This window comes from Panthera leo, chromosome A1, assembly GCF_018350215.1.
Source record: "Panthera leo isolate Ple1 chromosome A1, P.leo_Ple1_pat1.1, whole genome shotgun sequence".
Taxonomy (NCBI): domain Eukaryota; kingdom Metazoa; phylum Chordata; class Mammalia; order Carnivora; family Felidae; genus Panthera; species Panthera leo.
The window spans coordinates 74,371,789-74,396,313 of NC_056679.1; the positions used below are offsets into that span (position 1 = coordinate 74,371,789).

Sequence of the window (24,525 nt, forward strand, 5' to 3'; positions counted from 1 at the left end):
ACATTTCCTAGATTTCATTACCAACCAGTTTCCATTTTCTCTTTACTGTGTTTCTTTCTTTCACGGCAGTAACCAGGCTTCAGTGGCCTCACAGTGACAGGTGTCCCTGGCCTCTGTTTCTAGGAGGAAAGCCCTAAATTCAGGGACTGCAGTCCCCTGGGTTCTTCCTAGGGCACAGGCAGGGACCCAGGCTCCTGGCTTTGCACCTTCTAGTTTTCTGTTACATAAATAAATAATAAATAGCGGCAACAGCAGCTTCGGTGTTAAAAGCCTCAAAGCTCTTATGGATTCTGGGTTGTCTTCTTATCTGATTTTACTTCCTCCTCTTCTCAACGTTTTGTAAACAATTCACTACCTTACCTTTCTTCTTTGAAATCCTTGGGAGATTTCTGCTTTCCCGACATTATTAACTGATGAAAAGGAAACACACTTACATTCTTAGTTCTGATTCAAAAATGTGGAGTATGAATCATAGACTCGGAAACATTCTATTTATGATGGTGATGATCTCTGGGATGAGGAAGACAAAGGAATTATCGTGAAGCAGGGTGTGTTGGTTATTCTTGATTACTTCACATACATGGTAGGTGTGTGTGTAAGTTTTATATAATATTTCATATATTTTTAATGTTTGAAATTACTTAAGTGATATTTATGACTGTTAGATATGATATATAGAATATATAATGTGGGCTTCTTAAGGATACATCTTCAAGCCACAAGACTCAAGGTTTCCTGGTTTAAAAAACAGATGGAGGGGCGCCTGGGTGGCTTAGTTGGTTAAGCGTCCGACTTCCGGTCTTGGCTCAGGTCTGGATCTCACAGTTTGTGAGCTCAAGCCCTGCATCAGGCTTAGTGCAGAGCCTGCTTGGGATTTTGTCTCTCCTCTTTGCTTCTCCCCCACTTGTGCTCTCTCTCTCTCTCAAAATAAATAAATAGACTTAAAAGTTTTTAAATAAAATTAAAAAAAAATGGAAAACAATTTGACCAAGTCCTTGAATCAACCCTTTTTCTGGCCTTGCTCCCTCTAGGGTCTTTTTACCAGGGCAACCAGAGGCATCTTGTGAATATTTCAGTCGATTGATGTCACTCCTCTGCTCAAACCCCTCCGGTGGCTCCCTTCTGATCCCTAGCAAAGCCCAAATCCCTACTCCGCCCTCTAAGACTCTCCACAGTCCGGCTTCTCATTACTGTGCTGACATCTCTGTTCATTTCTTTGTTCTCTGGGCTCTAGACACATGGGTCTCTGGCAGGTTCTCCGCCCCCAGCCGCAGGATAGTCTTCTGGTACCTGCATGGCTAACTTGTTAACTTCTCAGTCCGTCTCCACTCGAATCCCTTCTTCTCCGAGGGGCTTTCCATGGAAATCCCTCCCCCAGGCATTTCTCATCACAGGAAGCATCATTTTGTCCCCTTTTCAGTCCTTATCATTTAATATGCTATTTACTTCTCTTACTGTCGTTATTAATTGCCACTCCACGAGATCGTAAAGCGTGTAAAGGAAGGATTTTGTGCAGGGGCTATTAGTGGGCAATAGTAAGCACTTAGTAAATATTTGTTGAATGAACAAATGAGTGAAGGAACTTCACTCTCCTACTGCAGTCTGGATATATCGCACTTGAGTTTTTGCTACGCCTTTGTTAACAGCCTTTAAGTTTGCGGAGTATTTAAAAGACGATCGGAGGAGGACTTGAAAAACCATCTTTAGAAAAAACAATCTATGAAACAGGACATTATTTTACTGGAGGTAGGGAACCGAATCCACATTTCCTTTGTACTGAACGCGGATTTGAATGTTTCTCTTGTTATTTTAATTAATTAATTAATTAATTTATTTATTTATTTTCAAAGGGAGAGAGAGAGAGAGAGGCAGAGAGACAGAGAGAGAGAGAGAGAGAGAGAGAGAGAGAGAGAGAATCTCAAGCAGGCGCCAAGCTGTCAGTATGGAGCCTGATGCAGGGCTCCAACTCACAAACCGTGAGATCATGACCTGAGCCGAAACCTGAGTTGCCGGTCTAACCAGCTGAGCCACCCAGGCACCCCTTTATTTTTAAAACCCTTTTCAACTGGTAGGGTCAGCCTTGCTGTGCATCCACAGTCTGAATTTCCATGCTCTGGTGAGATTTTTTATTCCTGTAGCTTAACAGCACACACAAAACTTAGGGCAAAATCTACCTTTTGTAACTTGCAGGACTGTTTTATGGCCATTGTAATAGATTCTCATGTAAATGGATATCTCTAGGATGCTTTATTAAAAAAAAAATCAGGAAAATTGCATTTCTGTGATAGTATTTTTAACGGAAGCTTTGATGGAAAATTCTACGCAGATGAAAAAAAAAATAACATCTCATAGCCAAATGCTTCCAGTGAAGATCATTTGCAGCCAAGCCGTTTCCTGATGGCAAAAATATTAAAATATCATTATGTCATCTATTAATAAAGTGCTACTTTAGCAATTTTTTGACACATTGAAGTAGGCTCTCTGTGTGCATTATACTGATAATCACTCATGTGTTCAGTATTTATAACCTGAACGTTCATCCTAAATGGGATTCTTTGCAGACTCTTACTATTTATTTTTATTTAGTTTTTCATATGAAATATTATAAACTGAAACTACCATAACCTGAAAATGTTACAGTAATAAATATAAAGATATTATCCTCTTTTGCTCAGCTGAATACACAGACATTTTAACGTTACTTTTCTGAGTATAGAGGAATTTTCCTCACACTTCATACGTACGGGTATTTATTTTGTTGTTATTGGCTATGGTAGTGGTAATGACTGTCGGTATTCCGTGCGTAGAACCTCCCCACTGAAGTTTTATATTCTATGGAAGGAAAGCATGTTTGGGGGCATTAAGCAAGTATTAAGGAAACTATGTATGGTCATTTTGCATTCTTTTTCCTTGTGATAATTGTAATAGATCACAGATATCGAGTTCTTGGTGATGAGACACTCTGTGTTTTCTATCGCAGGTCCCAGTGTCTCCCTAGAAAATGAGATGATTATTTACTAATTTTTTAAATGCAGTATTATTTAAAACCTAGTGATAAAAAGTGAACTAAAGTCCTGGCATCTCAGTCACATTTCACAAGTTCAAGTACTACCTATTCATAAATTAGGGTCTTGGGCAAAATACTACTTTTTTTTAACTTCCATTTTCTTTTCTTTTTTGTTATTTCCTTCTTATTTCATTATTCCCTGAACTCTCATCATTTCATAGAAGTGCCTCAAAGAAGTCAGTCCCAAATTGATGGGCGGGGGGGACCAATCATCCCCATTTTAATTGGAGAACCTCTGTTTATTTTTTTTTAATTTTTTAATGTTTATTTTTGAGAGAGAGAGAGAAAGAGAGAGAAAGGGACAGAATGCGAGTGGGGGAGGGGCAGAGAGAAAGGGAGACAGAATCTGAAGCAGGGGCTCGAACTCATGGACAACAAGATCATGACCTGAGCTGCTTAACTGACTGAGCCAGGCAGGTGCCCCATGCTTTTAATGTATTTTAGATCTGTAATTCCTAAGATTTCCTCATTTTGTCATTCCATTGTGTTTACATTCTATATTCCATGATGGTTAGTCAACATACATTATGAACCTAATAGGTGTACATTTTTTTATAATGGATTTATAAGTTTTAGTTTGAGCATTCATTTGGTTCATGCTTTGATTGTTCATATGACATTGTTTCAACAATCATTCAACAATGTAAATTAGCGGTAGGTAATTTTTTGTTTAAAAATGTGGAATTCATGGGGAACCTGAGTGGCTCATTTGGTTGAGTGTCCGACTCTTGGTTTTGGCTCAGATCATGATCTCACAGTTTGTGAGGTTGAGCCCTGTTTCGGGCTCTGTGCTGACAGTGTGAAGCCTGCTTGGAATTCTCTCTCTTACCTCTGTACCTCCCTCCTCTCAGAATAAATAAATAAGCTTACAAAAGTAAAATAAAAATGTGGAATTTATTAAAGGCAATATAAACATTAAAACTGGTCTCATCATGGGGCGCCTGGGTAGCTCAGTCGATTAAATGTCAGACTTTGGCTCAGGTCATGATCTCGTGGTCCGTGAATTCGAGCCCCATGTCAGGCTCGGTGCTGACAGCTCAGAGCCTGGAACCTGCATCAAATTCTGTGTCTTCCTCTCTCTCTGCCCCTCCTCTGCTCATGCTCTATCTCTCTGTGTCCCTCAAAAATAAATAAGAGAAAAAAATTAAAAAAAAACCCTGATCACATCAAGTTTGATATTTCCATATATAGGTCATATAAAAACTGCAAGCAAAAGCAAGTTTGAAACTACATTTGTACGATTACTTGAGGAACATAATTTTACTAAATCAGTAAATTCTAACCACTCTTTTCTGCCAACACCTTTGTGGGATAGGCTACATTTTCATCAGTAAGATTGGCAGTCTCTAGTAGTGTTTGTGATAAAAGAAATTGTTGGAATGGCAATTCTGAATTGGTTGGGTTAAATAATGTTCAAGGCTCGCCTAACTCTAAAAGGTACAGATTCATACAAGTGTCCTTCTCTAAAATAGGAAACGTCTGTCTAATTTATTTTCCCAAAGAGAGGAACTAAGTATACTAATAACAGGAATTCATTTTGCATGACTTGGCAAGAGAGTAGAGCGAAGATATTTGCAGGAGACTGTGGGTGCCTGAACCAAGGGAGACAGCAACTTGTGGCAAAGTTGAGTGAAAAGGTGGGCAGATTGACAAAGTAAATTGTCATTCTCAAATGGGTAGGCAGAGAGCAAGCCTCTGTAGAATCCCAATGGATGACCAGAAAGAAGGTCACAGAACAACTGAGGATCTTCTAGGATCTTCTAGAATTTCTGGAATTCTAAGAGTTCCTGTTGTGGAACAGAAGGCTGTTACTAGGGGTTGTAAAACCAAAGGCAGTAACATGATGCAATCATCATAGTTATGACCTTATTCATGAAAATCCTTAGCTTTACACACAAAGGTTTTGCCTCCAGGACAATATGTTGCTTTTGTTTTTGTTTTTCCTTTTCAGCTTGGTGGTTTCCTCTTTTTTGATGTACCTTCCTCCATTCCCCCTATGTCAGTCCCTTCCATCTACACCCAAAACAGAAGATAGTGAAAGGTAGGGGATGTTAGGGTTCTGAGCCCTTTGGGCAGTTAGAAAGGGAAGGAAACAAAAGCATTCCTGGATATGACAAAGACTAACAATCAAGAAGTCTAAAGCAGAGCGGGGAAGGTCGTAAGAGACAGGGGAGAAAGGAGAGGCCACCTCCCCCGATAAGTCTCTTGTTAAGAGGGGCTGGAGGAAAGCATCAAAGGTTGAGAAGTACAGGTCTTAAAGAAGGGAGGTGCTGATTGAGCCCGAAAGAAGAGTAGGTCAAGGAAGGGGGGGCACCTCTCTCTCTGTTGAACGGGACCCCCACCTCAGGGGCAGCAGCTACATGGACGGTAGACACTTTCGTTTGCTGCAGGCGATGCACAGAAAGAAGTCTTCATGGTGTTATCGGTACAGCTGACCCACCATGGCGCTGGTGGGTGAAAGGACACGGTCGACAAAAACAAGGCATCCTCGGCTCAGAGATGAATTAGCTTCCAGATCAAGAAGTAGAACTGACCAGCTGTGAGATCAGAAGGCACCAGATATTTCTTTGTTGTCCAGATCTCCTATCTGAGCTTTGGGAGCCTTTCCTACTATCAACTGGAACCCAGTCTGGGCATTTCTTTCTTTCAGATCTTCTCACCCTCAGAGTAGCACTTCTTGCACGGATGCCTCCAATGTATGCCCAAACTTCATCCTTCCAGGAACCAGGCTGCACCCGGTGGCACCAGGCTGGACTGGCTGGGCTCGGGGATCCAGAGGCGGAGGGGTGGGGGGCGGTTGGGATAGGGGGGAGGCCTTACATAATACATTTCTAAGTTCACTGCACATTGCTCCTCGTAACACCCCAGAGGAAAATTCTATGTTTAAAAAAAAATGCATTGTGTGGTGCAATCAAGAGACACCGTTTTGAGTACAGTCCCAAAAGACAGAGCTATTGATATGAAAGCTCTTGGTAGACACAAGAAGACAGAGCTAGTAAAATAATAGGAATAACTTATTTTTTTTTTCATTTATGAGACACTTGACAGTAAATTGCTTACTTTAAAAATTACCTTGAAAATGTAAAAAAATAAATAAATAAATAAATAAAAAGGAAAAGTAGCTGAAAAGAGTCATCATTTTTACCACACTGGAAAAAAAACCCGAGTGAATTTAAATTGTTCACTGGCACTTATGCGTGAGTGCTATGGGAGAGGCTCACAGAGAGTAGAAAACACGATATTCATGGGGCGCCTGGGTGGCTCATTCAGTTAAGCTTCCAACTTTGGTTCAGGTCACAGTCTCGTGGTCTTTGAGCTGAAGTCCTACACTGGGTTCTGTGCTGACAGCTCAGAGCATGGAGCCTGCTTGGGATTCTATATCTCACTCTCTCTCTCTGCCCCTCTCCTGCTCTCTCTCTCTCTCTCTCTCTCTCTGTCTCAAAAATAAATATTAAAAAATTAAAAAAAATAAAATATTGTATTCATTTTTCTGTTGTTTGTAGTGTAGCCATCAAAGAAATAGGGACTCAAAGTGAGTCAGAAGAAAGAAGAACATGCTATTTCATTCATTCATTCATTCATTCATTCACATTTGTTAGTGCTCCTTATGTGTAAGTTGTATCCATTTGAGGTAAGGTTTTATTGCTTTGATTTGTTTTTGTTTTGTTTTAGTTTGAGATTTTTTCTTCCTTCTTTTCTTTCTTTATCCTTTTTCCATCCTTGCTACTTTCCTCCCTCCTTTCCTTCCTAGAAATGTTTTCTTGTTTATATCTTCCACTAAAAGCAAATTATAAGGGGACAAGAATATACAATGGGAAAAAGAAAATCTCTTTCACAAATGGTGTTAAGAAAACAGACAGCCACATGCAAAAAACTGAAACTGGACCCAAAATAAACTCAAAATAGATTAAAGACCTAAATGTGAGACTTGAAACCATAAAATTTCTGGAAGAAAACAGACAGTAATTTCTTTAATATCATCCATGGAAATATTTTTCTAGATAAGTCTTCTCTGGCAAGGGAAACAAAAGCAAAATTAAATTATTGGGACTACATGAAAAGAAAACGCTCTTACACAGCAAAGGAAACCATCAACAAAACCATGAGGCGACCTACCAAATAGAAGAATACTTTTGTAAATGATATATCCAAAAAGGGGTTAATATCCAAAATGTATAAAAAACTTATACAACTCAATACTCTCCCCAAATAATCCAATTAAAATGGGCAGAGAATATGAATAGACATTTTTCCAAAGAAGAAATACAGAATGCTAACAACACATGAAAGGATGCTCAACATCATTAATCATCAGGAAAATGCAAATCAGAACTTCAATAAGTATCACTTACCCAGTGAGAAGGGCTGAAGTTAAACACACACACACACACACACACACTATATACACACATATATATATACACACACATATATATACACATATATGTGTGTATATGTATACATATATATGTATACATATATGTATATATACATATGTATATATGTATGTGTGTATATGTATACATATATATGTATACATATATGTATATATACATATGTATATATGTATGTATATATATGTATACATATATATACATACATACGTATGTATGTGTATATATATATGTATACATATACACATACATACGTATGTATGTATATATATGTATACACGTGTATACATATATATATACATATATATATGTGTGTATATATATATATATATATACATATATATATGTGTGTATATATATATATATATATATATATATATACATATATATATAGGAAGTATTGACAAGGATGTGGAGAAAAAGAAACTCTCCTTCACTGTTACTGGGAAGGCAAATTGATGCAGTCACTGTGGAAACCAGTATGGAATTTCCTCTAAAAACTAAAATTAGACTTACCTTAAGATCCAGTTATTCCATTCTTAGGTATTTACCCAAAGAACACAAAAAACACTAATTCAAAAAGTTCCATGTCCCTTTATATTTACTGCAACATTATTTACAATAGGCAATATATTGAAGCAACCCAAGTGTCATCCGTAGATGAACGGATAAAGAAGATGCGGTGTATATAAATATATAGAAGAATTTACTCAGCCGTAAAAAAAGAATGGAATCTTGCCATTTGCAACCACACCGATGGCCTAGAGGATATAACGGTAAGTGAAAGAAGTCAGCCAGAAGAAGACGGATGTCATATGATTTCACACCGATATGGAATTTATGAAACAAAGCAAACAAACAAATACAGGTGGAAAATGGGAAACAAACACACACACACACAAAACAGATTCTTAAATGCAGAGAACAAACTGGTGGTTGCCAGAAAGGGTGGGGGGTGCGTATGGGGGCTGAGCGAAATAGATACAGAGGAACGAGAGTAACAGCAACCAAAAGCAAATTATATTAAAAACATATCTTTGGCATTTTATTTTTGTTTGAAAAATTATTTCCATTGGATTGCTCATGGTGATATTCTTAAAGATGTAAACAAGTAATTTGTACTCTTATTTGTTTTCATCCCTTCTCCATATATTAGTCTATGTGGGTGTGCAAGTGCGTTAGAAGCAGAGGTCACAGAACCAACCGGACCTTGGTTTCTTAAATTCAGTATCTATTAAAATTCTCAAAAAAAAAAAAAAAATAAATAAATTATCAATGATATCAGTAGATCCTTGGACATTACATTTTAAATCATTCCTGAATGCTTAAAAACATTATTTACGATCATCATGAGACTTTATGTCTGAAAAAAATTGACAAATCTAACAAAATTGTTTTTATTATTTTTACTACCACAAATTAAAACCTATCAACGTAGGGGCACCTGGGTGGCTCAGTCGGTTAAGCATCCGACTTGAGCTCAGGTCATGATCTCACAGTTCGTTCGAAGCCTCGCTTGGGGCTCTGTGCTGACAGCTAAGAGCCTGGAGCCTGCTTCAGATTCTGTGTCTCCCTCTCTCTCTGCCCCTCCCCTGCTCACGCTCTGTCTCTCCCTCAAAATAAATAAACATTAAAAAAAAAAAACTATCAAGGTATATGGGATTTTAAAAAAATTTTCCCACCCAAGTGTACGTATGATTTTATATTCTAAATTTTATATTAATATTTCAGTAGATTTTTTTTAGAGCTGTTTTAGTTTCATGGCAAAATTGAACAGAAGATTCAGAGATTTCCTATATTCCCCTCAGTGCTACTCATGCATACCCTCCTCTATCAGCCACCTTCCCCAGAATTTTAAAGTTTAATGTTATATCATAAATATTAAAATAATTTTCTGTTGCATTTTAATTATTTTAATAGAAGCATGCTCTTATGCTAACTTTTGCACTATAAACTATTAAATTAATCCTTTATTTTTATATGAGAATTTTGCTCTCGTAATCATCACTTTTGACATAATATTTTATTTTGACAAATAGTGTAGTATTGTCTTATTAAACTATTTCATAGGAATAAATTCTTAGGAGTTTATATATGATTCAGGCTATGGTGAACATCTATTTAACTCCTTTATGTATTTAGTTTTCACAAAAGGATTCTATGACTATACAGTGGGGCCTCCTCTCAGCATATGCAGCATTTTCTTTCTAGGGCCATAAAGTAATTTTAAGTTTGGCTAATTTAATAGATAATGTGGTCTTTTTAAGTGCATTTCAATTGCTATATCTCTAATATCTTATTAAGAGAAACTGTTTCCCAAATGTTACATTATTTAATTGAAAAAAAATCAAGCAGAACAACTCAGACCTTCAGAGGTTTTAAACGTTAGTAAACTCTGTGTACGTACGTATAGATGAATCTGTTATACTCTTAAATAATACATATTATTTGTACAAGATAAGAATTTAAATATTAAAAGGCAATGTAGACTTTGGAGTGGAGACAGAAGAACCAGAAATGCAATGCAGGATTAATTGGGGTCTACTGAAGACAGAAAACAACTTTGGCCTCCATAAAAGATTTGTACTCACTAAAAGATTCAATGAAGTTTCTAAAATACTCATAATTAACTTAATTTAGCATATCATTTCCTTGCCTTTTCCTTCATAGTTATGTGCTCTCCTGAACCTCTGGGTGGCTTTATACTTGATCTGTCATTTTGAACGTCCTGCTTTAATCCACGTGGCTTTTCATCGGGTGGCCCTCGAATTAACACAAAAATAGTACCATCAAGTTTAAGAACCATAAATGCAAAATTGGGCACCTGGGTGGCTCAGTCAGTTAAGCGTCTGACTCTTGAGTTCGGTTAAGGTCATGATCCCAGGATCCTGAGATTGTACCCCATGTCCGGCTGTCCACGGACAGCATGGAGTCTGCTTGGGATTCTCTCTCACCATCTCTCGCTACCCCTCCCCTGCTTGTGGACTCTCTCTCTCCAAATAAATAAATAAACATTAAAAAAAAAGCAAAGCCTTACCTTGAACTACGTAAGAAATGCTTCAGACTAGAAAGTTATTTTGTAATTAGTCTGTAGCACACAGACGAAAACAGTGATGTGACATTACAGTTTCTTGAAGCAATATTTATAAACAATGCAGCCATAACTATAGTGGTGATCGAGAAAAAAAGAGGATCGCACAAGTCATGAGAGTGACAAGGGTAACATCAGAAGAACATCATCGATAACTCTTAATGGTTCCAGAAAACTATTGAATTTTTTTATTAGTATATATTATAAAGCTGAATGAGATTTTAAAGTATTTTAGGGAAGTTGGGTTTCTGCTTAGGAGAATGTTGATTTGTTTCATAGATTTGTTTAATTATTTTTAATTATGTTTAATTTGCCTAATTATCCAGAGTTTATGTCATAAAAGAAATAACCAACTTATGTTTTAATTGTATGCATAAAAATGTAATATAATATATATATATATTATATAAAAACTATTGACATTGATTTTAACTGCCAATGTGTTACAAAAGTATCAAAGAAAGCTAAATCCGATGTCCAGTTTTATAGACTTTCTCACAACAAGACTCAACACCAATTAGGAAAAGGCCAAACTGAAAATGATTCTCTTCAACCTGCACTGAGGTTCATTAAATTACTTTGGTGGAGTCAAGAAAGGAGAGAATTATGAGGCATAGGCATCTTGAGGGTTAATGTATTCTTTTTACTATCCTTGGCTTTACACTCCTCCTCATTAGCCAAAGTGATTCAGTTAATGTCAAGAGTTAGGAAGGAACAAGCTAGAACATTCAAGGACGGGTGGTTTAATATGGGGCTATCTGTCTATGTTATTTGTCAAATTCTTGCCTCAGTCAATATAAACCATATGCATGAATAATGTCTAATATCTTGCATTGCTTTATTCTAAAGTATCAGATATGTTTGTTCATTCTTACAAGCATATGTTCAAGTTTAACAGATTATAATGTAACTCTTGTGTCGGATGTTCAAAGAAGCACCCAGGCTAGCTGTTCAAGTTTAGACCTAATTGGTGTGTCAGGTTTTACGTTTTCCAGAGAGCCCTATAACCCACCTTGGGCATTACACAATTACAGAGAGGCTGTTTTATAAGACAAGACAAAGCACACCGAGGGGAGAGATGGGGAATAGAAGCAGATGACCTAGGACCATTTCTTGGGGAAGGCACGTGGTTAAGAGACCAAAAAGTGTAAAGCAAATGAAAGACACAAGAGTCAGGAAGCGCTGGAGATAAGGGGAAGGAATAGGATTACTTCTAGCGACGATAGGGTAAAGGGTAGTAAAATCCGTTCACGATGCTCTTTAGAGTCGGAAGGGTTATCTCGCACAGAATGCTGACGTTACGCAAGAATACAAGGAATCTTAGCACCAAGGCTCTACTGATAGACCCACAGGTCAGGGCCCCAGAGTAAGTCATAGCGGTTTGTCACAAGGAGATGATCAGAAAGATACGAGGAAATAAACAAGTACATAGGGCTGTTCTACAGTCTCCGCGGCTAAAGGCCACCAGGAAGGAGATTGAATGCAAAAGCTCGGAGAAACGTCCAGTAGGTGTAAATTAAGACGACCAGCTTTGTTGATTATTCTTGGTCCTCTGCCCTGTTATAAATACACATCGCAGACCCATCTTTCTAGAAGATAAATTAATTACTTGACTGTTTCATATTTGACCATATCTGGGAAAATAAAGATTATCTCCAAAAAGCTTTCCTAACAAATTGGTACAGTATGAAATAAAAATCAAAAGAAAGTCAACATTTTTTTTTTCCTATTCCTTTGATGGAGAGAGAGGGCAAAAAAAGAGAAGGCTTTGACAAAGAAATGCTTTTACTGTTCAAAGGGGATTATTTAGGAAACTGCACACATTAGCATCTGATGCCTGAGCTACCCTTTCAAAGTGAAATTAAGCTGAGTAATAATGATCTCCTCCCTTCTGACTTCTTTAAATAAATACATTCGAACATAAAACCTTGCATTGTGGCATGAGGCTTACAGCTTCTTTTACCTTTAATGAGACCAGGCCAAGCCAAGGGGGTAAGAACGATATGTTAATGAGAGTAGGAAGCCCCTGGCAGTCCCAGGATGTAAAGAACTTTTATTCTTCGTGACTGTGTAGAGAGTTTCCTTCACTTGTTAAACTCCGTGCATTTTTGTAGCACATAAAAGACCATATGGACTTGAAATTGTACAGGCACTTTGACTTGGGTATTTATACTGCTTCGCCAGAAATTTACATTTCCTTAAGGTAGACTCAGCCCTCAGGGATCTCCTCCTCTGTCTCTCAGAGTGTAAGTTCAAAGACCTTCTTTGATCAGCTCCTCTCCCTCTGACACCTTTGCTCCCTGGCACTCCCCTCATTCCTGTCCCCTACAGACTCATTTATTCCCCTCCTTTCCTTGAGAACTTTACCACCTAGATTTGAGTCTCTGTCCCCAACCCACGTTCTGCTTGCTTTATTTCAACCACTCAAACCAGACATCTCATGTTATTGTTACATAAAACTCATGTTCACTTACATTTACGCAGACGGTTAAATTAACAAAGAAACCACCAGTGTCTCTTGTGTCAAAACTACATTCTGAAATCATTTCCCCTCTTTCTGAAATGTGTCTTCACGACCTCCTTCAGTGAAAGTATGCTGGTGACAAGACCCTTTTGGGTTTCAGGTACAAAACCTATTAGCTATCATTCCTGATTGGACTTTTGAATTTTTCAGTTGATGACTATTTTCTCTTAGAACATTCAAATGACTATTTTACTGTTTCCCTGCATTTGTTGATCCTGTCATTCAACTGTCAGCCTCATTGTTCTTTGTAGGTGATCTGTCTTTTCTCCGCGAGTGGTTTTAATTTATTTTCTTTTTCTTTGAGGTTCTTTCATTTCAACGTGAAATGTCGAAGTGTGGATTTCCTTTTACTTGCATTTTCCATGCTTCCTGGATCTGAGGTTTGTGGTCTCCCGCTCTGTAAAACTCTCAGCCGCTATTTCTTTGAATAGTGCCTCTTTTTAAATGTATTTCCCCTCTCTCCTTGTGGAAAGTTAATGAAGTCTTTATTAGGATCTTTCTATTTTCTATATAATGTTTAGCATTTCTCTCTAAGCCTTTTCTCCCTGGACTGTATTCTGATGGCTTTGGGGATCTCTCTCCCTCTCTTGTGTCTCACCTTGAGTTTCAAATTTTCAATCATAGTTCTCATTTATAGATATTCTTTTCATTATTTTTTTTTAAACCTGTTGGTTTATTTCTTCAATCTTGCTCAAATGTTCACTATGGTTTTCTCAAAAACATGTTAAACGTGCTTGTTTTGTGTTTTGTGACTGCTAACTCCCAAATCTGAAGCCTGTGTGGGTGTGATCCTCACTCCATTGTAGATACCACAACTTTGTGGGTACTCACCCATGACGCCACCTAGCTGCCCCAGGGTGTTTTCTCATCTTTGCTGGGAGCCCCAAGTCTTCCCACCATCTCTGTGAAAATTCTTGGAGATCCTAGGTTGAAGTTTGTTTGTTTGTCTTTCAGAGAGGAGTGTCTACACCTCTGAACATGCCTGACCGTAGGTAATAACAACCAGAACCTCATATAAATTAAGTACCTTTCTTGGGATTCTTGGAATATACAGGTGATGTGAACTTACACCTCAAAACCACATGGGGGGGTGTATTTACAATTTACAATGTTTTCCCCTTCTCGCTAGAACTAAGGTTTAATATAATGAAGTATGCTTTTTGCCTTTTCTCTTGACAGCGTATGTGTTCATTTTTCACCTTTAAGTATGCATATCATCGTTAGGACCTCGGTTCCATGCAGCCAACCCCGCCGTCTTTCCCATCCTCTTTGTAAACACCATCACCACTTCCGTGAGCTAGAAAACGCATCCATCAGTGACCCCTGTAATTCCCTCATTTCCCCACATCCCTTGACTGTGATATGGTTTGCATTTTAGCGCCTAGACATAGGGTTATATCTCAATTTACCAAATGCAAACAAGTCTAGAGCACAGGGCTGATTTGCTTCTGGATGATCCAGTCCTGCCTATACGCTTCTTCAACAGATCTGTATTTTTTATTTTTGTTTTTTTTAAGCTTTATTTGAGAGAGGGAGAAGGAGAGAGAGAGAGCAGGGAGGGACAGAGAAAGAGAATTCCAAGCAGGCTCCACACTGTCAGTACAGAGCCCGACCTGGGGCTCAGTCTCACAAACTGTGAGATCATGACCTGAGCTGAAATCAAGAGTTGGATGCTTAACCGACTGAGCCACCCAGGTGCCCCTCCATAAATGTGTATCATGAGCAAAAGGTTTTGAAATGAATAGATATATGAATAGCGAAGTCCAATAAGCCAGAAGTTTCCGATGTCTACAACCGATCTCAGTGGTTTGTTCATGATGAAATATAGGATTGTATCCTCTGCCAAAGATATAATATAAATATCTACTTATATGGTTCATTGAAGGCATAAGTGCCCCATCATTTCTTAAACTTTTATTATTGCCATGGTACACTTGTCATTAAGATAAAAGTTATGTTGCAATCATGCAACCGTGATGCTATTAATTTATTCCCTGTCCCTTGTAGCTTTTACCACCACCAACCATAAAGCAAGTTGAGACTCTATTCTGGCACAAAATATACATTTATGAAGCACATATTATTTATTTATTTATTTATTGCTCATAAGCCATATATATTCTATTCAGGGCATGCTCAGCATATCTCTACAGTTACATTTCAACCTAAAAGGGAACTTCTTAAATATTAAAAAGAATTTTGTTGTGGTGGTTGTACAATGAAGTAGCGACTGAACTTTTCCTTTACAACTAAAGTCATTATGACATCCCTATGTTTAGGGTCAGATTCAGATATATTGCACAATAGTTTGTTCACATTAGGAATGAGCATTTTGGTTACTATTAAGCCCTGGAGACCACCACCCCTACCACTCTCAAGTTGGAGAGTCTCCACCTATATTCTTCGATTCCTAAGTTGTGCTAAGAGCACCGTATCTCTAGGAACGCGGGCCTTGGGATCCCATTGCCTGGACCTCCCACCCATTACTTTTACCCAGTTACTATTCATTACTTGTAAAAGGGGACAGTGCGGGAACTTCGAGAGTGCTCATAAACTTTAACTGAGTCCCTACACGTACGATGCTCAGAAGTTGTCTAGGACTGAGGGCTGCCTGGGTGGCTCGGTCGGTTAAGCATAGGACTTTGGCTCAGGTCATGATCCCGTAGTTCATGAGTTCAAGCCCCGCGGTTGGCTCTGTGCTGACAGCTCGGAGCCTGGAGGCTGCTTCGGATTCTGTGTCTCCCTCTCTCTCTGCCCCTCTCCCACTCGTGTTCCATTTCTCTCTCTCTCTCAAAAATGAATAAATGTTTTTTTTAAAAAAATAAAAGAAAAGTTGTCTAGCACTGAAAAAAAATTCTTAATACATGACCAGCAATAGCAATAGTAATTTCTTAATTCCCACGGATTCCAGATTTAACATTTCACATCTCAGTGATTCTGCAAGGTTCTAAATGTGTGACTTTCCTCTGCATCCTTTTATTTTTCTCTAATATGCCTGCACGTAAGATAAATACTGCTTGTGCAATATTTTCTTCTGCTGCACCCCATACTGTCATCTTTTGTCTATCAGCGCACATCCATATGCCTTTATTACTTATCCATTGCTGTAGAAGAAATGACTGCAAAATTTGTGGCCCCTCTTTATTATCTCAGGCTTTCAATAGGTTAGGGATCCAGGTACAGCTTAGATCCTTAGCTCCAAGATCTCTCACAACGGTGCAAGCAAGGTCTTGACCAGGACTGGAGTCCTCTCGGAAAGTTCATCTGGGAAGGGAGCTTCTTCTCTCTGTCTAGCAACCTATAATCTTTGTTGAATATCAGATGTGTCTTCTAGTCCTCTGAAAACTGCATTCTCATTTTGACATTTTTTTTCTTTTTACTGTTATTTATTTTTGAAAGAGAGAGTGAGAGACAGAACGTGAGTCAGGGAGGGGCAGAAAGACAGGGAGACACAGAATCTGAAGCAGGTTCCAGGTTCCGAACTGTCAGCACAGAGCACAGACACAGGGCTCGAACTCATGAACTGTGAGATTATGACCTGAACTGAAGGCACAACCTTAACTGACTGAGCCACGCAGGCGCCCCTCATTTCAATGTTTCTTTACTGAGCATCCCCAAATATCTGCTGTGTTCTTGTGTGAGCTGTTATGCTGCCAGCTTGGCATGGAAAGCTTCTTCCCAATTCTGGCCCCGGCCTCCCCATTCCAGGTCATCATACCCATTCTTCTGACTCAAGTTTCATCTCCACGGGAAGTCTTTTCTCCGTTTATCAGACGATCATGACTATTGGTTTTTCTCCCATCTCCTTTTCCTTTTAGAACCACACACTTTGCCAGTTTGATGTTCTCTGATTTGTTCATATTGGTCATAGAAATAGGTATTAACCAAATAATAAACAATTTGAGTGTACAAATCATGCCTTATTTGTATTTGCACAACCCCTAACACAGCTTTTGTAAACTTGATACAAAAATAAATTATTATTATTATTTAAAAAAATTTTTATATTTATTTATTTATTTTTGAGAGACAGAGACAGAGACAGAGCACAAGGGGAGATGGGCAGACAGAAGGAGACACAGAATCCGAATCAGGCTGCAGGCTGCAAGCTGTCAGCACAGAGCCCGACGCATGGCTCGAACTCACAAACTGCGAGATCATGACCTGAGCCAAAGCCGGATGCTTAACCGACTGGGCCACCCAGGAATCCCTAATGTTATTATTTTAAATGATTTCCTAACCAGTTTTCATCACGGAGATCTTATAATTTAGTACTGGAAAGGTAAATTTATGTTCTGGTAGACTCTTAGAAAACATGGATGGGGGCTTTTCTTTTTAATGTCAAACTGTGGTTTCATTAATGCACATTAGAGCCGGTGCCATTTGTATTCTTTTTCTGAAAGAAATAGTGCCAACTAGACTAATTATGGCAAGTACAAACTCATGGCTTCAGTCTATAAACAATGCTGTAAAAAAAATTTATTCTAAATGTTTTAAAGGTAGGTTTTTGTTTAGCATTGTGCATTACAGTGGTATATTACAAAACGGTGTGGTATAGTTTTGGCAAATTTAACTATTTGGGTTTCTTAAAGACAATAATATGTGTGATCAAGAAAAGGTAACAATATTTCTACAAAATCTCTAGTTCCTCTGCCTAGCCACCACCATTTTAAAATGGTTATATATATATATATATATATATATATATATATATATAAAACCTTGGTTTGCAAGCCTAATTCATTTGAGACACATGTTTGTAATCCAAAGCACTTGTATATCAAAGCGAATTTCCCCATAAAAAATAATGGAAACTCAGATGATTCATTCTACACCCCAAAAAATATTCATATAAAATGATTACGACACTGTAATATAATACAAAATATAAACAGAAATGAACAAACTAACCTGCACCTCCCTTTGAACACTTTCGAGGCTGGTGTGAGGGAGACAAGAGAGAGGAGGGTGATTGTGTAGGACTTTCGCTGTCACTAAGGGAATCACTGGTATCTCTTGGCTCAATGGAATTTTTTTCTTTTTGTGCAGCTTTAACAAGGAACCTATCCAGTGACACGTGCGTTTGTCTCCTTTTGAGGTTTTCACAGAAATGTGACATTGCACTGTTAAATAGATTCCTTGTTCGCATTGCTACAGCCTTACTTGGGTGGTGCTTTTCAACAAAATTTTGCACTGCTTCCCACATTCCACTTCTCCCTAATCTCATTTGAGGTGAGGGATTCCTCCCCCTTTTTCTCCTCCTCTTCTGCAGAAGCGATGCAGACATAGGCTTATAAAATCTTGCAATTTCTGCCACTCACATGCCTTGTTCGTACTTCTCAATGATTTCCTTCTTAACTTCCACAGTAATTATCTCCTTCTTTCCACTTTTCAACTTTTTTCTGCATAGGGACCATTGTCTACACTACAGTACAGTTTTAATACGCTCTTGTCATGTACTGTATTGAATGTAAGTGGCAATAAGGCAGCAGAGGAAAGGGTCTGTATCTGCAGGCAGCCTGACCTAGAACGAAGCAAAGCATTCCTAGGCCCACTCTTGTACGGAAAAGCAAAGGACTGTCCATAGGTACTTTGAAGGGACAAAATATACACTATGTGGGCCAGTTGTGGGCACCTTCCAACGTCCTGAAAAATCACTGATTCCTGCCAAACACTGCAGCCTGAGACCGAACATCTGAGCATGGGAGATGAACATCCACAATCCCGCAGCAAGAGAGAGAGAGAGAGAGAGAGAGAGAAGAACCATTGGCTCAGTTGTGATCATGTGACATTCTGCATCACGTACGACTCATATTGTAAGACATCGCTTCTTTGCCATGTTAAAATCGAGCAGAAGTGTTTGCTTGTCTTGCGGAACACTCGCAGAAAAGGTTACTTGTAATCCAAGGTTTTACTGTATATTATATATTATTACATTATTATATATAAATATATTATTATGTAGTTTATTATATGTGATTATATAGAAATATATAATTAATTTATATTATATTAAATATTATATAATATTAAATTATATATTATATATAATATATAAATTAATATATAATTATTAATATAATTATATACTATAATTAATTATATAATTAATAATATATTTATATTTATATTTAATTATATTTATATTTATATACAAAATATACAAAATTATATTTATATTTATATATTTATATTGATTATATTTATATTTAATTATATAATTAATAATATAATATAATATAATAATTATTGATATATTAATAATATAATTATATATTCTATATAAATTAATAATTACATATTAATTTATATATTATATTAATTTATAATATAAATATAAATTAATATCATATTAATTTATATATTATATTAATTTATAATATAAATATAAATTAATATGATATTAATTTATATATTATATTAATTTATAATATAAATATAAATTAATATCATATTAATTTATATATTATATTAATTTATAATATAAATATAAATTAATATAATATTAATTTATATTAATAATATGAAGTATATAGAATATATAGATAAATATTATATATTTCTGTATATTTCATATTTATATATGTATGTGTTTACTATATCAAAACACGTTAACAGACTGCATGGCTCATTTAAAGCTTCAGTTGACAGTCCTACATAGGAAAGATTTCTGTGGAATTCTCACTTAGGAAGAAGTCCTCACTGGGATTCCAGTATTCTATAATAGAAATGCAGAAGCCTTTCTTCAGTGTAATGTTAGATATTTTATCTCTGTTCGCTCATGGCTTTTCCTCTAAGGCTTTCCCAATTTTACCTTTGGATCTCCATTTTTACATGCTTCTCTTGTTTCCTTTAGCCTAGTCTCAGGTAAGGCAGGTTGATATCTGAATACACACCGCATGGCTGGGGATGATAACGGTGGGACAGGGCCAACATAGTGGAAAGAAACCACAAGTTCAGAACAGCAACGAGGACCTTCTACGGGAGGGAGATAGTTATAATGCTGGTACCAAAAGGTTCTGGTTAGATAACCTTTGATCAAGTGTTGCTGCAGGCCAGAGGGATGGAAATTTTCTTTTCCTGTGGTGTCTCTGGAGCCCCATGCCTGTCTGTCTTTGATTTCCATGCATCTCCCCAGCACTGCTTTCAATGGAGGAACTGCATCTGCCTTTGTCCATCTTGGATGCATTAACAAATCCCCAGAAGCTTCTTTGCTCAGCATACATCATGCCCCTGCACTCATGCAGCCCTGCTTTAGATGGGGCTAAATCTTCTCCTGAAGGATATGGGTTCGTATGTGGCTGCAAGTCACCTAAGGTTTTCTAGCAGGATGCATATGTATCATCATTGCTTTCTTCTTCTGGACAATGGCCGTGAACACACTGAAATGCGTTTTCCAGGAGACTAGGTCTCTGTCTTCTTTAGTGTTGAATCACATAGCAGAGTTCTTTCCTTCTGAACTCATAGGCCACACTTTATTATAATGCAGAGCCTAAGTAGCTTTGGTTCTGCAGGTTTTCCAAACCGAATTACACAAGATGAAGGTTAACCGTGGTGTTATTTTTGTGTTACCTCGACTTGCCTAGCAGATTTTAGGAAACTTCCGGGAAATGACGCCTAAGGTGTGGCTTAGTGTTTTACTCTTCCTCTGCTGTCGGCAATCAGATGGTTATGTGCTCAGCTATTTCACGTTCTGCAGGGAGAGAAGCATGATGTGCAGCCTAAGGCTCCTCAGAGTGATTATCAGACCTTCAGATAATAAGGCCCAGAATCATCTGGAAGGTCGAGAACAAAGGAAAGTGGATGCACCATGAAAACACACCATGGTTATGCTTTGTCTCCTGTCTTCTGTCTTGGACCCTCTCCCTAAAAGTAATTCCAGATGGAAAAGGAGAGCCTTCCCAGCATTCCCTGCCCCCCAGAGTTCCCACCCCAGAGCCCCCAGCACACGGCTCATCTAGTCCCTTCACACTCTGGAGTCCACAGCACAACTACCCAAGGTAGCGACTTGTTAAGGAGACATTTTGGTTCTGATTCTGATAACACGGTTCTTCAATATACAGGTACATCTGGAACAGAGGATGAATACGTCCATTTCCTTTTGTTACCTTCGAAAACTGCTCCCAAAGACAGTGAAGAGATATTTAAAAGAAACTAAAATTATAAGGAAATGATATTTTGACTAGACACATGGCATCATATGTCATTTTAACTTAGTCTCGTCTCTGTGTTGAGAACTGAGAGAAAAGTGGGTAAAGACAGAGCAAATCTGTGTTCGCAGCATCTGTGACAATACAGATGAGGGAAGACGGAGACTTTGCCTTGGGTGGTGGTGGTAAAGGTGGAAAGAGTGAATAGAATTTGGAGGCAGAACTAATAAGATTTGCTGCTGGACTGAGTAAAGGGCAACAGCCTATGGGAAAGCCAAGCACGATCTTCACTAGTGGTAGAAGCATATTCCTCCTTCCATCTTTACTTTTCTCTTTTTTTTTTCTTTTCTCTTTTCTTTTTTCTTTCCTTTCCTCTTCTTTTCTTCCTTTCCCTTTCCTTCCCTTTCCTTCCCTTCCCTTTCTTTCTTTCTTGCTTTCTTTCTTCTTTCCTTCCTTCCTTCCTTCCTTCCTTGGGATGTGGTTTTATACATGGTAAGCCTGAAAGCTCTGATGTCTAATAGTAGACATCAGAGTAGAAATGTTGAATAAGAACTGAGTGTCACACTGGAGTTCAGAGGAAAGGTTCAGGCTAGCTATGGAAATCTGAAGCCATGAGATTAGGTACTATCATGAAAGGTTTGAGTGTAAATAGAAGGCAGTCCTGGGGCTTACCAGCATGTGAAGGTCAGAAGGCTGAGGCGAGATCAGAAAAATAGACTGAGAAACAAAAGTCTAGGACACCAGGTGTTTCCTGGAATCCAAAGGAAGAAACTATGTCAGAGTTGGGTTACACCAAGTGTTGATGTTCAAGTCTCGGGGTGACTGGGAATTAGTCTTCTTATTAATGCCTTTACAAGCATTGTGAGAATGAAAGCATCATTGAGTTGGATCAAGAGAAGATGTGAAGAGTTCAGCTGAAGAGAACGAATCTGTCCAGACAACACTTTGTGGAGATTTGCCTTACTGGGGGACTGTGGGTAGGAAAATGAGAAGACAAATGTGGGGACTGACTTTAAATGTGTTGAGAGGGCTTCTTCCTTTTAAAAAAAATGTAAGAAAAGTATTCGATAATAATAATTATCCAGTAGAAGTGTGGAAAATGGAGAAGTGTTGTATTTGTGCCTGGTGTGGCCAAAGGGAGTGGATCTGTTGGGTGGGAGAAATGGCAAACATATGAGTGCAGGTGGCTCATCTGTCCTTACAGGACATAAGGCAGAGTGTGGGGGGATCTGGGGGCTCTGTGTCATACCTGAGAGCTTCTGGTGGCTCTCTCTCTCTTACCTACATCAGTTTTCTCAGAAAAATAGGAAGCAAGGTCAACTGCAAGTGACAACTAGAAAGAAACTAGGAAGATGTTAGAGGTTTGAAGAGAGAGATGTGAAAAGTTAGTCTTAGGGATGTGGGAAGGGAATGGGCCACATAAATGGGAAATGAGCTCTGGATAGGGTGCAGAGTAACACAGAATTTAACGCTGAGCACTGATCAGACCCATGGTGGGATATGAGCTTATCAGGAAAAAGGATAGATGAGGAAGTATACGTGTACAAAAGAAGGCAAGCAGGGAAAAAACAACTAAGTGGAAAAGAGCCATACCCGAAGGTCAATAGACACCGACACGTAATTTGTATAAAAAGAAGTGAGTACTTAATGAATCAGATACAAGAGCCAAAGGATTGCCTCATATAGGGACACTGGATTTTTAAATCTGGTATAACTAGTTGATTCTTTTTTTGTTGTTGTTTTTGTTAATTTTCTTTTAACGTTTATTCATTCTTGAGAGACAGAGAGACAGAGCATGAGTGAGGGAGGGGCAGAGAGAGAGAGAGGGAAACACAGAATCCAAACCAGGCTCCAGGCTCTGAGCTGTCAGCACAGAGCCCAATGTGGGGCTCGAACTCATGAACTGTGAGCTCATGACCTGAGCCGAAGTCTGACGTCCAACCAACTGAGCCACCCAGGTGCCTCACTAGTTGATTCTTTATAGGCATGCATAGCTTGATAAAAACAAAGTTTGAAAATATTTAATATTTGAAATATTAAAACAGAATAGGATAAGAGAGAAGAAAAGTATATGCTCATTTGGATGGGTGGATAGGTAGATAAATCAATCAGTCGATAGATAGATAAAGTTCTATGTTTAGCTGTTGGAATAAGTGACGTACAAGTTTCTTTGGTTACACTTCATGGCCTTCTTAAGACCAAAAAGGATCTGAGATGTAAGCTCTGTAATGAAGTTCACATCTGAGATGTGAACCCTGTAATGAAGCATCATCACAATTAATAATGTGTAGACATACAATTCAGAGAACAGAAATATCAGCTAGACTAACCCACCTAGTTATTAAGATATGGTAATAAAGATAAGATTTTTGTCTTTGTAAAAAACATCCACATTCCACGTATCAAAGAGTTAGAGCCGAAAAACAGCAATGGCAAATGCAGAGAAAAATACAGTGTTTTCATCTATCACTTATGAAAACCTACATTTTGTCAGCCCAATCCTCCTAATTAACATATCAAGACCATTGTGACTATGACCTTTTAACAAGAAGATTATATACATGAAGTTCGGTGGTTTACCCCGCCATTAAATCATAGTGAATTTCCAAGAAACTAACATTTTAAAACCAGTAAATTTGTTGGGAAATGCTCATAGCTGCTCCCGTGATCTCTGAAAGAACAGAGGTCTTCTGTACTTAGGAATATCATCACATGGGCACTGACTTCTGGTGTCCTGGTCAGTTCCAAGCTTGGATGCTGGATTCCTACGGATATTTCTGCAGACTTAGGATCCTTGGTCCCATCGTACTTAGAACTAGAGGGAATATTCAGGAATTCTCCCCAGGCTTCTCTCATAGACCATGATGAAGGGTAGGTTGCCCAACAGTGACATAGACCACAACTGTTTTTACTCTGCAAGCGTTCTGAGAGTATGAAAAAAGAAATGATTTAATCTCCATAACATTTACTGTGGTTTATTGTATACCCAGAGCCTTAGTTATCATTTCAAACCAAGAACAAGGTCCTCCTGCTTGTGACATCCAATGAGCCATAAAAGGAACTAAGTACATTCACTGCCCTGGAGAGATTCCAGCAGTTTCTCCGTATGAGATCGGTATATAACAGATGGGACCAGGGTGACTGATTCAATTAGAATATTTTAATAGCAGAATGGAGAACATTGTACAGCTCTATCAGTTAGGAGGAGGGCCATTAAATGCACCAAAGTAATTGTTTCATTGGGAGGATATGTCAAATAAAATATATCTACATGTAATATATATATTTAATTTGAAGGG

The 24,525-nt window shown here is 38.1% G+C and overlaps 1 long non-coding RNA gene across 1 annotated transcript; it reads left to right on the forward strand.

Annotated features, from left to right (window-relative positions):
• Nucleotides 1-526: 526 nt before the first annotated feature.
• Nucleotides 527-14,068, forward strand: LOC122199540. Its single transcript, XR_006193551.1, has 3 exons — nt 527-583; nt 13,381-13,456; nt 14,031-14,068. It is a non-coding gene; the product is annotated as an uncharacterized LOC122199540 (long non-coding RNA).
• The last annotated feature ends 10,457 nt before the right edge of the window (nt 14,069-24,525 follow it).